This window comes from Sminthopsis crassicaudata, chromosome 3 (genome assembly GCF_048593235.1).
Source record: "Sminthopsis crassicaudata isolate SCR6 chromosome 3, ASM4859323v1, whole genome shotgun sequence".
NCBI classification, from domain to species: domain Eukaryota; kingdom Metazoa; phylum Chordata; class Mammalia; order Dasyuromorphia; family Dasyuridae; genus Sminthopsis; species Sminthopsis crassicaudata.
Window position 1 is genome coordinate 562,031,872 of NC_133619.1, and position 17,511 is coordinate 562,049,382.

A 17,511-nucleotide genomic window follows, 5' to 3' on the forward strand; every position below is an offset into this window, starting at 1 on the left:
TGCTGGATCATAGATTATGTGGAAGGTAGTAAAGTGCAAAAAGATGGGGACAGGAGGGTTGTGAAGGGCTTTGAATGTCAAAAGATTTTATTTTTGATACTAAAGTTTCTAGGGAACTACTGGAGTTTATTGAGTGGTCAGATGACTTAAACTACTGGAGTTTATTGAGTGGTCAGATGACTTTAGGTTGAATGAAGTATGGACTTCATATTGGGGAGAAACAGGGAAGGGAGACCAATCAGCACATTCCTGAAATAGACCAAATATAAGATGTTTGTACCAATATGATAGCAATGTCAAAGGAGAGAAGGGAACATATATAAGAGAAGTTATCAAAGTAAAATCAAATAAGCTTTGTCAATGGAATGGATCTGGGGGATGAAGAATGAAGAGTTAAGAATAACCATTAGATTTTGATCTTGGATGAAGGGGAGAATGACAATTTCTTCAATAGTAGTAGGCAAGTTCAGAGGAGGAGGGGGTTTTAGGAAAGAAACATAAGTTCAGAAATTAAGTGTTCTATCCCTTAGTAGATGGTTTCATGAATTATTATGACCTCCTCAAAATCATTCAATGTTTTAACAATTCATTTGGTGATAAATTTCTCTAAAATGATTTTTAGATATAAAACTCCTTACACAAAATGCTTGCAAACTTTAAAGAACTATAGAAATATGGTTTATGTGAGTTCCCCTGGTCTATACTCAAAGCTTTCTTGCTTGTGAGTCATTGGGGAATTCTCTTAATTAGGAACTTGAAGAGGACTTCTAAGGTCCTCAAGAGTTAAAATTCTTACTCCTATACTTCCATGAAACTAGCTTGTGCTCTGCTACCATATATGGCATTTGAGAACACTTTAAAATGAGGCATCAGGACTTTACCTTTCTTTGCGTCCCCAGTGCTTGACAGTGTCTAGCATAGAGTAGGTTGAGGCTTCAGTGTAGAAACTGTCTGGTATTTAATTTATATTTATTGACTTGCTACTTATCTTAGCAAATATGAAGACACATAAGAAAAAAAGACCGGTTTAAAAAAAAAAAAGGTAAAACATGTCAAATAATAAGTTAGTATAAAATTACATAATTTTAGAAATATAAAGCCTTTACTCAGTAGAAATGTTTCTAAATACACAATAATGATCAAAAGAATTATATCGAAAACAACTTTGAATTTTTACCTCACACAGAACAAATTGATAAAGATGATAAAAGACAGGAATGATCAATACCAGAAGGGTTGTGGAAAGATGGACACATTTATGCACAGATTTTAGAGCTTGAAATTGGCCCAATTTGTCTAGAAAGCAATTTAGGAATTTTGTGAAGAAAGCGACTAAAATGTTCATGTTCTTTGACCTAGACTTTCCAATACCAGCCTTATACCCTAAGGTACTCAATGAAATAACATCAATATACTGTATTTCTAAAAGTGCTTTTTATAGGAACAAAGAACTTGAAAACAAAATAGATGCTCATCAATTGGGGAATGGCTAAACAAAAAGTAGCACATGAATAGAATGGAATATTGCACTCAGTAAGAAAAGATAAAAGTTGTAATGAATGTTTGAGAAGACCTAAAGGAACTAAAGCTAGGTAATGAAGCTGAACCAGGAAAACATTGTCTTCAGCAGTGTAAATGGTAATAATTACAATAAAATAATTAAATATAAATTATATGAAATTGTAATAATCAATCATGGCCTCAAAAAAGATATATAAGAAAGTTATTTTCTTCTTTCTTAAAAGAGGAAATTTACAGGTATAGAACATTACAGATAATGCCAAACTGTATTAATGTATTGATTAGCATTGTTAAACCTTTTTGATTATTTTTTTTGCTTCTTTTTATTCTCTGATATAAGGGATAACTCTCAAAAGTAGGTAAGGGAAGGGATACATTGGTCAATGCAGGGTTATATAAAAACAAAATCTTCCAATAAAATTAATTTTAAAAATAACCACCCACTTTAAATCCAGAGAGATTAGAATGACATTGAATTTCAGAGGTGATAAGTGAATATGCCCAGAAGTGAATTCTGACTGAGTCCTCCTTCCTCAAAATGAGTTGCCTATTTTAGGGATCAGTACAGACTTAGGACTCATCCAGTATAGGTTTCTCTGAAGAAGTACCAAAGCAGGGGCAAATCTTGAATCTCCCATTCATTAGGCTACCTGGGGTAAGGCATGTACACAGGAAACAAGAACAACAGTAAGTGGGCCAGCATACCTCTGATCCATTTAGAACATCAGCAGAGTGTGAGATCTGATAGCCTCCCGTGTTACCACACATTTGTTTGGGAAATACCAATCTAGTCCACTCCCTGCTTCCAGGCACTCAAGCTGTCCCAGAAAAAGAGCTTTCTACCACTTTATTAAATTTTTCTAAATAAGGATATGCTTCATCCTCCCTTGGTAATACATCCCAGTGTATCACATCCCTAGTGTGTAACCTAAATTCTTTCTACTGCATCTAAAACTTATCTTCTCTTGTGTTTTCTCAGTGGAACAGTAGAAACTGTTCTCTGTAATTCAAACAAAAATCCATCATATATCTGAATTTTGTCACTGTTTCCCCTCTCTTTTCTTGGTTAAATAAATGAGGTTTATTTAGCCTCTTTTTGTGTGCTGTCTGTTGTTGTCTGAAGCTTTTTCTTTGTTTTATTCTAGTTTTTAAAAATGCCTCGCTCAGGGGCAGCTAGGTGGCGCAGTGGATAGAGCACCAGCTTTGAATTCAGGAATTCAGGAGGACCCGAGTTCAAATTTGAGCTCAGACACTTAACACTTCCTAGCTGTGTGACCCTGGGCAAGTCACTTAACCCCAGCCTCAAAAAAATAAAATAAAAAAATAAATGACTGGCAAAAAATGCCTCGCTTGTCCAGCCATATCTTTACTTTCACAAATAGAAAACTCCTGGGTCTCTGGACTTTCTCTAGAATGTCAAAGAAATCCCCTCACCTGGAATTTTATTTCACTTCTAGACCTCTTCCAATGCAAGTACACTCTGACCTGAAGCTTCTTTCCCTGATTGGCTAATTCTTCCGAGAACTTCCATTTTTAAAGAAACCATTCAGACCTGCCATTTCTAATTTCCTCTTCTAGCTTTGTCTACCATGTGTTAGTATTAATACCTTTTCTTCTGTCCCCATCCATCAGCTTCCTTTTATGTGTTTTTTCCCCTTATTAAATTAAGTTCCTTGAGGGGATAGGATTCTTTTGTTCATATTTGTACTTCTGGAAATTAACATAGTGCATAGCACATAGTAGGTGCTTCACAAATGCCTGCTGACTTGACCATTCTAGACTTTTCATCAAGTTCTTTAAATATTAAGTGCAATTATTAATATAACTTAAAACTAAATTGTTTTGTTTTAAAAAGCAATGAAAATTTAATTATAAAATAATTATGCATATTCTAAGTATGCATGTGGGTATAATGTGTACCTCACATATTTAACTATGTGATATAGGGGTGATGAACTGGGGTAGAAAAGAGGAGGTACAATCATTGAATCATATTAAGATAAATCAAGTAGCCATGTGAAAACTAGGATTCTTGCTGATTTTTGAGTAATAGGGTTCTATAACCTCTGATTTCTACCAATAATAACTTTTAAAAGTTCATTGAAATTTTGGAGCAAGCTTGGAATTCTCTAAATTCTTGTTAAATTGAAGCTAAATCTTAACACATCTATTTTATGAAGTTCAAATTTGTAATAAATCTCTATTAAAAGGGGAAAGAGTACCAAAGCCAATAACTAATAATAATAGCTAACATTATATAGTATCTACTACATGCCAAGTACGGGGTTATGCCCTTTGCAAATATTATAATTGATCACACAACAAACCTGGGAAATAGGTGCTGATATTCATAATTATTAAGTATCTGAGATTGGATTTGAACTTCCGGACTTCAGACCTGTTGTAGCCCAGGAAGAAAGCCAATAGGATTGCCAAGAAACTGCCATGACTAGTATACAGATAAAATACAAGGTGGAGTATGATAAGAGTAAAGAAGGAATACAAATAAAGCATTAAAAAGAAATATGAAGAGGAAGACGGCAGAGAAGGCTTCATGGAGGAGGTGGCAATGCAGCTTCATGCTCCATCATCCGCTAACAGTATATCAGCCTTGGAACTCACATGTCATTGTACTCTGCTTCTGAAGCTTCTCTAACTGGACTTCAGAGAAGAGCTTCTCAAGCTAATAGTCTCCCGATTTTCAACTTCCTTGTGTGTGTTGTGTCTCTTGTTAAGATTGTAAATTCCTTGAAGGCAAGGGCAGTAGTTTGTTTTTTTTTTTTTCTTTTTCTTTTTCTTTCTTTTTTGTTTGTTTGTTTGTTTTGTTTCTCAAGCATTGAGCACAATATCTGGCACATAGAAGGCACTTAATATTTATTGACTTCCTGAGCTGAGTTGGATCTTATACAAAGAGAAAGAAAACTTTCAATAAAAATGAGGAGTCAGTACAACCATGGAAGATAGTTGTACAGAGGCAGATACGGGCAGAATAACTGATATAGGGAAACAACTAATCAAGTGAGCATAGGAGAAGAGTAATAAAGGAGTTGGAAATGTAGCCAAACTATGGAGAGATTAAATGCCAACCTGGTTAATATTTCAAGCTCTCATCTTTGCCAGTACACAGATAATTGTACACAGATAATTTTTAATCTTCACCCCACTCCTGTCCCGACAAAGGAAGGTAAAAACACCTATAACCTGAGAAATATTTGTACTGAAATTAACCCAGGGACTGTTAGTTAATCTTTCACAGCCTGATGATTTAAATGGGTTTGGAAGAAGCGGTGACTCTAAGGCCTTTTAGATGTCATAGGGCATGTCTCCTTCAGTGCTCAGAATAGTGATGTCAACCAAAACGGTTGTATTGAGGGAGCTGAACTTAATTGTGGAAATGGGGAGGGGATAACAGAGGGAGAGCTAGACTAAAAATAGTGTAAGTGTGCTGACTATACAGGATGAGCTAGACCACAAGGCAGACTTTTATGGGGGCTTGCCTCCATGCAAAGGGGAGATTAATACCTGCTTGTGCACAACTACTGCAGCTCTTACATGGCCCATGTTGCCTAAATATCAACATCCTTGAAGATTTTTTTCCATGTTCCTCCTCAAGCTGACAAGCATTTATTGAGCCTACTATGTGCAAAGCAGAATTGAAGTAGTGCAAAAGAAATGTGAGATGCACCAAGTTAGAGAATCTACTCCAAATATTCATAGAGACTATTTGTGTCTGACCTATGGTAGAACATTCCAAGCTCATATTGGCCTATTTAGTTGGACATACTAATTTGACTTTAACATGGTGATGTCATTTTGATACACTTCAAGAATGGAGGACAACAACCAAGCAATCAACTAAATGCTAGGCAGTGTGCTACATCACCCACTATTGTTGATCCAAATGCTGTTGTAAGAAGGTATGTGAAAGAGGAATTCTAAGTATTAGAGGCACAGATTTAGAACTACAGGGAAACTTAAAAGCCCATTTAGTCTATTTCTCCTATTTTACAAACGTGGAAATGTAAGCCCAGAGAAAGAGTGAGTTGCCTAGAGTCATACAAATAATGAGAGGGAAAGCCAGGATTCAAACCCAAGACCTGCACCTCCAAATCCAGCAGTCTTTCCACTTTTTTTAAAAACAGATTTTTCTTCTTGGCATTAGAAAACTTCCCTGCAAATTGCTCCTGTCAGTTCTTTCTTGGCTCACTTTGTGTTTTAGGAGTACAAGATAATGTTCTGGACTCCTAGGTTTGGGGGAGCATAGTTCTGAAGATCAGAACTAGTAGGCCAAGAAAAGTCATCAAGAACAAGAGAAGCTTAAGAGCAATTCTTCCTTTCTGGGCCTTGACTGACAATCTCTATTGAGCCTTCAACAACCACCACTCCTTGTGTCTCCACTGGCATGGTGGAGAAGATTATAAGCAGAGACTGAAAAGTTTCTTTCTGCACCTGAGTTCAGTTTATCAATTGTGCATTTAGCCAGCTTTACAAATTTCCAATTATCCTAGGCCTTCCACTTTCCCTTATCCCAGATATCTAAGCCCTTGTCAAATCTTATCTACTCTATGTCTACATCTTCCTTATTAGTTTCCTCTTAAGACTTTACTTTGTAATTCAAGTCCTCATCCCCTCTATATTTGATTGAAGCACAATGGCATCCTAAGTGGTCTCCTTCCCTCTTTTCACATATTCAAAATTATTTCATTTATTTTCATATTTCCTAGTTGCCAAAGTGATTTTCTTAAAGTACAGGTCAGACCATTGCACTTACGTCCTTCAGAAGCTCCATATCGTTTTTATCAAAGCATTCTTTTTTACAACAGGATAGGGAAATTTAACTAGAAAACAGCTAATGTGAAAATGACCTAGAGTTTCTAGTGGACCACAAATTCACTGTGACAGCAGTGTGATGTGGCAGTCTAAGCACTAGGTGGCACAGTAGATAAAGATTTATATTTTTGTCAAAAAGATCTGAATTCAAATTTGACTTCAGACAATATCTATATGATCCTGGGCGGCAAGTATTATAATCTGCTTGTCTCAGTTTTACTGATACATAAAATTAGAAGAATAATATAACTTACTGCCAAGGATCATTCTGAAGGTGAGATACTTGTACAATGCCTTGGAAATTTTAAAGTGCTATAAAAATGTTAAATTATTATTATTGGTAATAGTCTACAATCTATATTATTATCGTTATCATCATCATTAAAATTACTTTAATCATAAATTTCATTAATAAAACTATAATATCCAGAACAGGGGTTCTCTTAGTCTTTTATGTGTATGATGCTTTTGGCAAAAAGATGAAGCCCATGGAAACTTTTGAGAATTTGTCTTAATTCATGATTAAAAGAAATGCTAAGTTTCAGTTAAAGGTTAATACAAAGGTGCCATTTTTTTTCATCCAAATTCATGGACCCCTGAAATCTAGTAATAGACATATATGTAAAAAATCTCTGATTTGTAGGGAGAGAAGTGTGATCTGCTAAAATGTCATAGTCAGAATACATCTGTATTATTGTGCGCAATTCTAGGCAATATATTTTAGAAGGGACATTGAGAAGCCAGAGGAAAGTCTAGAAGAGCAATCAGCATAGTGAAGTGTCTGAAAATATGGAAAGACTGGATGAAAGAACTGAGAGAGGGGGCAGCTAGGTGGTGCAGTGGATAGAGCACCAGCCTTGAATTTAGGAGGACCCGAGTTCAAATGTGCTCTCACTTAACACTTCCTAGCTGTGTGACCCTGGGCAAGTCATTTAACCCCAGCCTCAGGGGTGGGGGGAAATTGAGAGAAAGGAGAAAGTTAAGGATCAGAGAATAGATAAAGTGGCTGAATTTATGTATGTTGAAAGTCTTCAAATATCTGAAATTATTAGTTCAAGGGGACCTAGATTTATTTTATTTGACCCTGTAAAACTAGGGAAGAATTATGGATTATGGTGGACTTTGAGCCAATATAAGGAAAAATTCCCTAATAATTAAGCATGATCCACAAACAGAACAGGAAACAAATTTCCATTTACTGAAGATCTTCAATCACAGGTCAGATAACCTATGGTTAGAAATGTTATAGACAGGACTTGGGATCATGAAGAAAAAGGTTCAAACCCAATCTTAGACATTTACTAGCTGTGTGACACTGTGTCACAAACTCTATGGACCTCAAGTTTACTTACTGTAAAATGGATAGGTTGGACTCAATAGCTCTAACTTTTATGTTTTTATATAAATTCATAATTTGACTAGGAATACAAGGTCCATTCTAGCTCAAAGTTTCTGATTCTAAATAGAATTAGAAAAATGACATCCATCCCTATTGGATTTTGAATCAGAGAGAATAGTTTGAGAGATGCTTATTTCCATCTTTCCTTTAGGAGTCAGAGTGCTTTTCACTTTACCCATTCCCGGTTTTTTTAGGTTTATAATTTTTATTTTTCAAGTAACAAGTTTTCTTTTAAATCTCTCTCTCCCACTAAAAAATCACACACACACACACACACACACACACACACACACACACACACAATATAGTATTGTCTAGTAAAATAAGTTCTTATATTAACCAGGAACAGAAATTTGTGTCTTCATGTTTAAGTTCATCATCTGTCAGGAAGGAAATCACATGTTTCATCTTTATTTATTTTAAGCTATTTATCATATTCTAACATCTTTCAAAGTTATTTTATTATTTAATATTTAATAATGTTGCTATTTTATAAATTATTTTCTTACTTTTCCTCAGTTTATTCTGTATCAGTTCAAAAAAATCTTCTCAGTATCTTCTAAAATTGTCTATTTCATCCATCATTTGTTCTGTTACAACAATATTCCATTACAATTATATACTCCAATTTGCTTAGTTACCCCCCAATAGAAGAACTTCTTAGTTTTCTATTTGGTGCAATCATAAAAACGTTATTTTTCTATAGATCCCTCTTTTCGATGCTTTCGAGTACAAGCCTAAACAGTGATATAATTGGGTCAAAGTGTATGTAGAATTCTTTAATATTTGGACATAGTTTCAAATTGCCTTTTAGAATAGCTGAATCAATTCACAACTTCAACAATATGCTTGTGTACCTATTTTACTATAGACTTTCCATCATTGTTATTTTCCTCTTTTATCATCTTTGCTAGTCTTAAGTGTGAAGTAAGATCCCAGTTATTTTCTCTAATTATTAATGATTTAAAGCATTTTATATGATTGCTTATAATTCAGATTTCTTCTTTGACAATTGCCTATTCAACAATTGTATCTATTTAAACATTAAAATACTTATATTTAAACTTTTAAACACCTATATCGAATTACTTGCTATCTAGGGGAGGAGAAGAGGAAGGAAGAGAGGAAGAAAAATATGGAACACAAGATTTGTCAAGGATGAATGTTGAAAACTATCTTTGCATGTATTTTGAAAAATGAAAAGTTATTTTAAAAAAAAACTTTCTATTCATATGCTTTTATCATTTATCTTTTAGGACATGCATCTTTATCTTAGAAATTTGATTCAGTTATGGATTTTAAAAATAAAATTTTTATAAAGAATCTTTTACAAAGATTTCTCCCCTATTACTTGTTTTCCTTCTAATTTTTTACCACATTCTATTTTTTGTGTGTAAAATCTTTTTAATTTTACATCATCAGAATGAACCATTTTATGTTCCTTCACTTTTGCTTAGTCATTAAATTTTCACTTTTTCATAAATCTAAAAAAGTAATTTTCCCTTATTCTTCTAATTGATTTATTATGTGATTTTTTAATATTTAGTTCACCACCATAACTACTATAAATGTCCCCACTACTCCTCTGATAAATTTTCACTGTTATCACCTTTTTTCTATCTTTGCTAGTCAGCATTTATATATCTATGTGGCATTCCTCTTTGAGGGGAATTTAATTCCATGCAATGGGGACAAAGCAAGTATTATGATCCCACTTTAGAGACTATAAATGAAGGCATTGAGAAATGAAATGTTTTGCCCACGGCTCCAAAATGAGTTTGTAATAAATCCAGGAAGATAAATATTAAGACCTTCTCTTTCTTGGATTTAAATTAAAATGTGGGGGCAGCTAGATGGCGCAGTGGATAGAGCACCAGCCCTGAATTCAGGAGGACCAGAGTTCAAATCTGATCTCAGACACTTAAGACTTCCTAGCTGTGTGACCCTGGGCAAGTCACTTAACCCCAGCCTCAGGGAAAAAAAAAAAAAAAAGAAAGAAATTAAAATGTGAAGAATGTTGAAGAATGTGGGAGCCATTTAACATTTAAGGAAAAATAGAAAAACCTTTGGCACAAGGTTAGATACTAAGGAGCTTATTTAAGAAAAATTGGTACAATTATTCCCTCTTGAGAGTGAATAAATACCTCAATAGCAGAGTAATATAAATGTAAATTTTTTGCAAAGGAAAATCCTCTTATTGCTTTCCTTTCTCCCCACACATCATTTCAATATTCTTAAAATACCCCTCATCATATATCCTGGAGATCTCATTTCTTTCATATATTTTGTAAGCATTTTGGAGAATGTATGAACAGGAGATAAATTTTTGAGAGAATACAACTTATCTATCTCACAATCTAACAGATCAAGGTCAGTGCCATCCTATGTACCTTGCAAGCTCCATATGAATAATAATGTTTACAGTCTTACTTGTGAAATTATGCTGACAGTCTGGACAAACTCTGGGGGAACTAACTACTATCATTGTGACTCATGCAATAATGCATAGATTCAAATAGGAACTGCCTGACAGTTAAGTCTAGGTGCTTTAGATAAAAACTTACATTTTATTGTTCCCTAGAATAGTTTTAGCTTTGCTTTTCCCCTCATTTTAGCTGTCAGTCCTTTTTTTAATATCTCTTCTTCAGAGTTGTTGACAATTTATTTTCTAAGAGAACTCTAAAGGGTACTAGCAACAATTAGGACCCAACCACTTCTCTATTTTCTGACCTATTTTCTGTGGAATGGTTATGGGAACCTGACCTAATCTACCCTGAGCCCCAAATGTGGAAAGTACCTTGCAACAGCTGAGGAAATGGAGCCAGACGCTGTGAGTGTGTAGAAATTCTGAGGGAAAGGACACTAAACTGGTAGTGAGGTCATCACTTCTGTCTAGTAACCTCAAAAGATAGGTAAATTTAAAAATCCAAGATGTTAGATTTGTAAAATGGGACTACATCAAAGAGTGAGGCTCAACTGAGATAATATATACAAATTGCTTTGCAAATTTTAAAGCAATATGCAAATACTAGCCAACACTAGCTTATTACTCTTAGCATCAAGAAGCATGGGGTACTAGTTCTAATGGCTCTTTCAAAAGTTGCTACCATTCCCTCCCACCTGATAATTTCCTGTATATTTGTCATACCTAAAGTTTTGAATTAAAAAAAAAAGGAACAATCTTTTTACAAATAGGTACTACAATTGTTAATTTAATTTGTTCTTAATTTGATCTCATTGTCATGAGAATCAGATACATTAATGTTTTAATGTCTTCATCTCAAGAACTAAAATAAAAGGCTACACTTTGAAATTATAAAATTTGTACCAATTTGATGGATTTCACCTTGACTTTTAGCTCCTGATTCCCATTCCCTCCTTCAGAGCTGTTAGAGAGCTCTTAGAGACAGTACTCAGGGAGACATGGCTTATTTGGTTGATATTTACTGTCAATTGGTTGTATTAGTATATCAAGGGGGCAAAATGTCAAGTAACCTAATGCTTATATATAGAACTTTCTCTTAAAATATTGTGCATCACAAAATTCTTTTCTTGGACTTTTTTTTTTTTTTCAGGACTGCTATACAGACTAGTATATCCCTAAAATAGTCTTAGAATCCTTTTGCAAAGCTAGATCAGTAAAGATTAGAGACCACATTGGAGTAAATGAAAATTTTTAAGTTGAAAGGACTGTTCAGATTGTTACTGTTAAAAAACATTTAGTCCATGGGGCTATCATGCTTTCCAAAGCAAACAGGCCTTAATCTTTTCTTTTGGAATTTGTAATCTAAAATAGGTTATATCCACAAAGACAAATATCATACAAGAACAATTCAAGTCAACAAATTTTTATTTATTACTTTTTGTAAGTGTAAAATGCTAATGTTTAGAAAAGATATCACCCTGTGCCTCAGTCTAGTAAAGGGATTTGACATATATACATACACAATCTATAAAATATAATTGCATATATAGTACACAGCAATACCCTCCTCCCCCAACTCAAAACTTACTAGAAATTTTAAGCAAAAAAGGTGATATGACCATGTGAATTGATGACATTGAACCTAGCAGTTATGAGAAGAGATAGGTGCAAGATAAAGAGTGGAGGTGGGAAGAAATGGTATAAAAAATATAATGGTAGAGATTAGGGAGAGTAACAGACAGCCTATCCTGGGGTGTATGGTTTTTTGTTTGATTTTTTAAAAGCATGTTTTACTTTTTAATGTGAGAATAGAGAGGTGGGGATTGAATGAAGAAGAATTGATCACTACATATGAAAGCTGTAGAAGGAAGAGTCAAAGACACAAGATTTTGAACATGGCCAATAAGATAAAAGGCAAGCCAATGACAGAAATAGTCAAATAGGAAGGAGAAGCAAATCTTGGATTCAAGACATTGTACCAGGAAATGAAAGAAACTGACAAAGTAATAGCTTAAGTAATATTTCTATTAGATGCATACTGGAGCAAGTGATTCTGGGTTGATAAAGAATGGAAAGGAAGCCTGTCACATCATTTCCCAGAGGTTTCAATAGTTTTTTGGGAAAGAGTGATAACAGAAGTCTGAAGATAATCTAATGACAAAAATAGAAAGCCTGACAATCCATTGAGAGGTGAACAAATTCAAAGGGGGACTTTCCAAAGTATTTAGTGAGTACATTAGCAGTGAAATCTCACCACGTATTTTTTAAAGGAAAGAGTTATTTAACAATGCAAACCTGTTTCCTATCTGTCTTCTGCTCAAACTCATTTTGCATGTTCTATGTAACATAACTTCCTCCATTAGGAAAATCATCCTATGCTCATCTTTCTTATTATCAAGAGTTTTTTCTTCTTTCCCTTGCCAAGTTCTGGTGTGTCAGTATTGAGGACCAACAGAGAAGTATAAATGCTGGAAAAGACAGAAATCAAGATGTGCCAGACTTTTAAAGGGAGCAATAATGTCATTTGAACCTCAAATCTGTCTGAGAAATGACAAGTAGGTGAATCATATGTAAATTTTATGCAACTATGATTGTGGTCCACTTCCTTTAAGGCATTTGGAAAGAGATCACAGGAAAATCCTATCAGAGTTGCCTGAATTAGGGGATCAAGTGATAGGCGCCCTGAGTACAAAGCATTGTAATTTTCCACTCTTCTCTTCAGCATGCAAATAGAAGGCAGGGAAAGGCAAGTTCTTAGTGAGATTGCAGATCACATGCATAATTCATTTGTCTACTGAATTTAGTGTCTTTATGTTATCCACACAGAAAGGTTTCTCTTTTTTTCCCTTTAGCTCAGCCAGGCAAGAACAGGAAGAAAATGAGAGAAACCTTGTAGCTTGTGCTCGACTAAAAGAAGAATCAATGCTACCACCACAAAACTGTGGCTTTGCTAGTTCCTCAATTTAACATTTCAGTCCTTCCTTCCGGGAGAAAAAACAACTGAAGTTCTTTAAGAACCATCCTCTTTTTAGCTAGTCAGAGTGACTTCCTAACAATACTACTCAAATCTTCAGCAAAATAATTTTAATGCAAAGGATTTGCACTAATAATGCTAACTTTGTTTTTCCATTCACACTTAAACATATCCCTTTCCCTTTGAAAAATTTCAAGATACCTACACTTACTTATCCAATAATGGTGACAATAAATAACAGTGGATTGATGGTCAGAAGTATAAAATTGTTTTTCTCATAACTCCTCCGACCCAGATCTCACAAATGTGATTCCCACAACTAAAATCATTCTAAAGGTGAGACAGTACAAAAGTAAGACACTACTTTCAAAGGAAAGCTCATTGAAGCTGGGTTCCATACATGGCCTAGTATGTGGTTAACTTCAATTTTAGACCTATCAGCATTGAGTACTTAACAAATAATTGATCACAGGATGCTAGATTTACAATTGGAAAGGGTCTTAAAGGTGCTAGAGATGATGATGATAATAAAGAATAAATATTATACCTGAATAAAATATGTATATGATTAGATGTCTTTTCACACGCAAGTTTGGAGTTAAAATTATATGAATTACTGCTCTCATTTGACATTATGCAATTTCTGTCTTTTCTAACATTTATACTCAACTTGTTAACTTGGGGAGCAAAACTAATTATATTAGTTTTTCTTCTTGAAAATAATGCTTAATTTGTGTTCAGCTCAAGAACACATCACTCTGCTTACTTTTCTGGCCAAGGAAGGTATCCTAAAATTTGATTTATATAAGACTCATCCCAACCAGAGAATTGGATAAAATAAGAAGGCAAATGTAGAAAATTTTGTACAAAAAGAAGGAATTATATTTTGACTGCACTTGGAGTGAGAAAAAATTTGTGTCTAACTCAGACACTTAGATCTATATTCTAAAGAAGTTAAAACTTTTTTTTTTTAAAGACTGCCTCTCCAAATATCACTTCGGCTAGAAATGCAAGGGCTCTTCATGGGTCTAAAACCACTACTTATGACCACAGAAGCACAGACAATCTGTTTTCTGATCTGGGTCAATTGACTCTCCTTAAACATCCTCCCCTTTCCCCACAATTCCCCACTATGCTTAGTGGTATAAAATACTAAAGCTCAGAACTCTTAAATCCCCAAAACAACCAGCCTTTGCCTTCCTCAATTGTTGGAGCTATAGGTGAGTACCAATAACTAGAACTCAGAAATTGGGGGAGACTGAGCATATAGATAAATGCCACCAAATCCAGCACACATTTCACTTTTTTGAGCCTCTGTTTCCTCATTTATAAAACAAGGATAATAATCATTTTACTACCTATTTCACAGAACTATTATGAAGGAAAATGCTTATGAAATGTTATGAAAAACCTGAAAATTCTTATTAGGACTTATTATCAGAGGACATTCATTTTGAATTGTTGTTGCTATAAAGGCAATAGAATTTACACCATGCAAGTCCGGCCAAGGGCAGGGTATGAACTGTAACTGACATAATCAGACACAGACCCCGAGGTAGCAACACAATCATGGAGTTGTTAGACAAATTGAGACTTAGGGGTTCACTTAGTGCAACCATCTCATCTTATTGAAGTCTAGAGAAATGATGATTTGCCCAAGGGAACAGAGGGAATAAATAGCCAAGCTGGAAGGCAAACTTAAGTACTTTGGCTCCAAATTCAGTCCCTTTCCAGTTTCATCATAGTGACATGAATAACAAGGTATACATAAGGTAAAAGCCACATAATAGTTGAATAGTTTAGCTTAACAAACATAAAATTAGAAATTCTTTTAAACTAAAAGCACAAGCTAGATATATTTATCCCATGTTTTTAACTTTACTATAATATAATTTATCCTACTTCATATTAGATATTATTAGATTAACTAACTAGATTAACAAACCTTACAGAAACCAACATATCCAATTGCTACTTAAAATTAAGAGGAATAACAACATGGCAAATAATTAGTCCAGGGCCTTCCTCCCTACCCAGCAATCCCCAAATCTAGAAAATAGACAGAAAGGGGAATTTTAAAAAGTAATCTCATGAAAGATTCTGTGGCTGGGGGGCAAAGAATATACACCTGATTCTCAGCTGCCTTTTATATTATTGTCTATACTATACACAATTATGAATTGATAATAAAAGGAAGATAATCCCTACTATTGACCTACTTAAAATAATGAGGACAACTTTTTTAAAGGAAGATACATCAGAAAAGAAATAAGGAAAGTAGCAGAGAAATCCCATATATCACGTTGGGTGACTAAGAATTCAGAGTTGTGATGGATGAAGGTTTCTGAGATCCTTAGGTGATTATTTCCCAATTTTTACTTATAATTCATAATATTTTAACTTCTTAGACATGTGTGTGTGTGTGTGTGTGTGTGTGAAGATTCTATGGGTATGGATAGTCTTTTTACTAAGCATAGCAGATTTATACTTCAGTGCAACTCATTCTAACCTTAAAAAAAAAAAATTAATGGCCACCCTCTTCTGTAAAGTGCCTTGATAAACTTAATGATTCCATTATTCAGAGAATAGATATCATCAGCTTACACAAAAGCTTTTCCAATTCAGTAGGATGTGCCAGAACTTCCATTCTGTTGATTTAGCCTTCAAAAACCCAAGGTCCCTTCCACTCCACAAGAATAGTGGTGGAAAGAAGGGGAGAATGATTTTAGATTGGCTTTATCTTTTCCTATGAGCTGTAAAGAATTTATATCTATCACATGTTTGACTTGAGAAAATAAAGTCAAGAGAAAAAAATATGCAGAATTGTTCATATATACTGATATAATTTAGCTAAATAAATGGATTCCAATTATTTGTTTTGGGTTTAGACTTATTAGAGATGTTAAAATCCACAATTCATTGAAATAGGCACCAAAAATTGGTATCATTTGCTCAACCAATAATCAATGGAAGGATGCTAGATGGTAAGGGAATATCAGCCTAAGATTTTTGCTGTGAATTTTTCAGTTTAGAGAAAAATAATCCAAAATTATTTGGATTATTTATTGGATTACCTAGGAATTAGTTATATATGTCTATCCATCCTGTTTTGGCAACAATAAAGCAAGAATAGATCGAAAGACTTGTTTCAGTAGCAGGAACAGGTTATTGAGTTATTACAAAGTAGCCACGAGTAGGATCATAAAGCTTAGATTAAAAACATGAATTAAATTTTCATCGTAATTTTTTTTAAATAGAAAATTTAAAAATAAAAATAAAAACATTACTTATAGCTGTTTTCATTTAAATCATCAAAATCATAGTTCATAGTATATTTTAAGGAAAAATGAACGAAGAGATGTGAAAGTAACTTGAAAAAAGTAAAAATAAAAATAAAGTTTACATGCAAAGGCCTACTATTGTTATTATAATCTTTGTGGACTACAGCTCCAAAGCAACTATTGCTTTTGCTTTAACAAATAATAAATTATTCAGTGAACTTCTCTTCCTAACCCCACTAAAATTGAATTGGGAATGAACATGTGCATACATATATATTAAGGATTTCAATTTCATCATTGTACCATAAATGTTTCTTGATTAATTTCAGATGTCTTTAACTGTCAAATTACTCTCTGCTACTAAAACCTTCAAGTCTACTTAGTCTGGATCAAAGGTATAATTCAAAGACTTATCCTTTTCTTTTCCTCCTTATATTTTCTATTCAAGTGAATGAACAAGTACAGTTGAATCTAACATTATTGATAAAACTTATTTAATTCCCTTATTCACTTAAAATAACCCTGAGACCTTATTTTGAAAGCAATCTGGCAAAAAATAACTGCCAATATTATTGATGATTGTGGAAGGAAGAATTTTAAGGAAGGAGAATTAAACTCTTGATCAAGAACAACATTCTTAGGATGTTTCTGAAGGGGCTTCTAATTTTCTCAGTCATGCTGAAAACTTATATGAACTACTAGTATCTTATTTACTCATGATATTGTGTACACACATATACATATATGAATGTGGATATATGTACATACATGTACACACATATTTTTATATATGTGTTTATAAATGTAGTATGGACCATGCCGTCAAGGAGATCCAGAAGGTTCATAGTTGATATTCAGTAAAGCTGAAATAGAATAAATTCTAAATTATATTACTGAACATATCAGGTCTGTCCTTTTATACTAAACTGTTAATTTAACCCATATAATTTTGTAATTTCCTTGCATTCAACTTTCTCATTTTTCTTCTCCTGCCTATTTATATAGTAAGAACATTGCATCGAAAAGGTATAGTTGAATGAGCACTTCATTGACAAGATCCAGGTTTTTAGTCTTCCTTCTC

General features: G+C 33.9%; 1 protein-coding gene across 7 annotated transcripts in view; it reads right to left on the reverse strand.

The window, feature by feature from the left end:
* LCP1 (lymphocyte cytosolic protein 1) overlaps positions 1-17,511 on the reverse strand; it is a 98,915-nt gene that overhangs the window by 37,733 nt on the left and 43,671 nt on the right. The gene's annotated exons all lie outside the window — the stretch shown is intronic.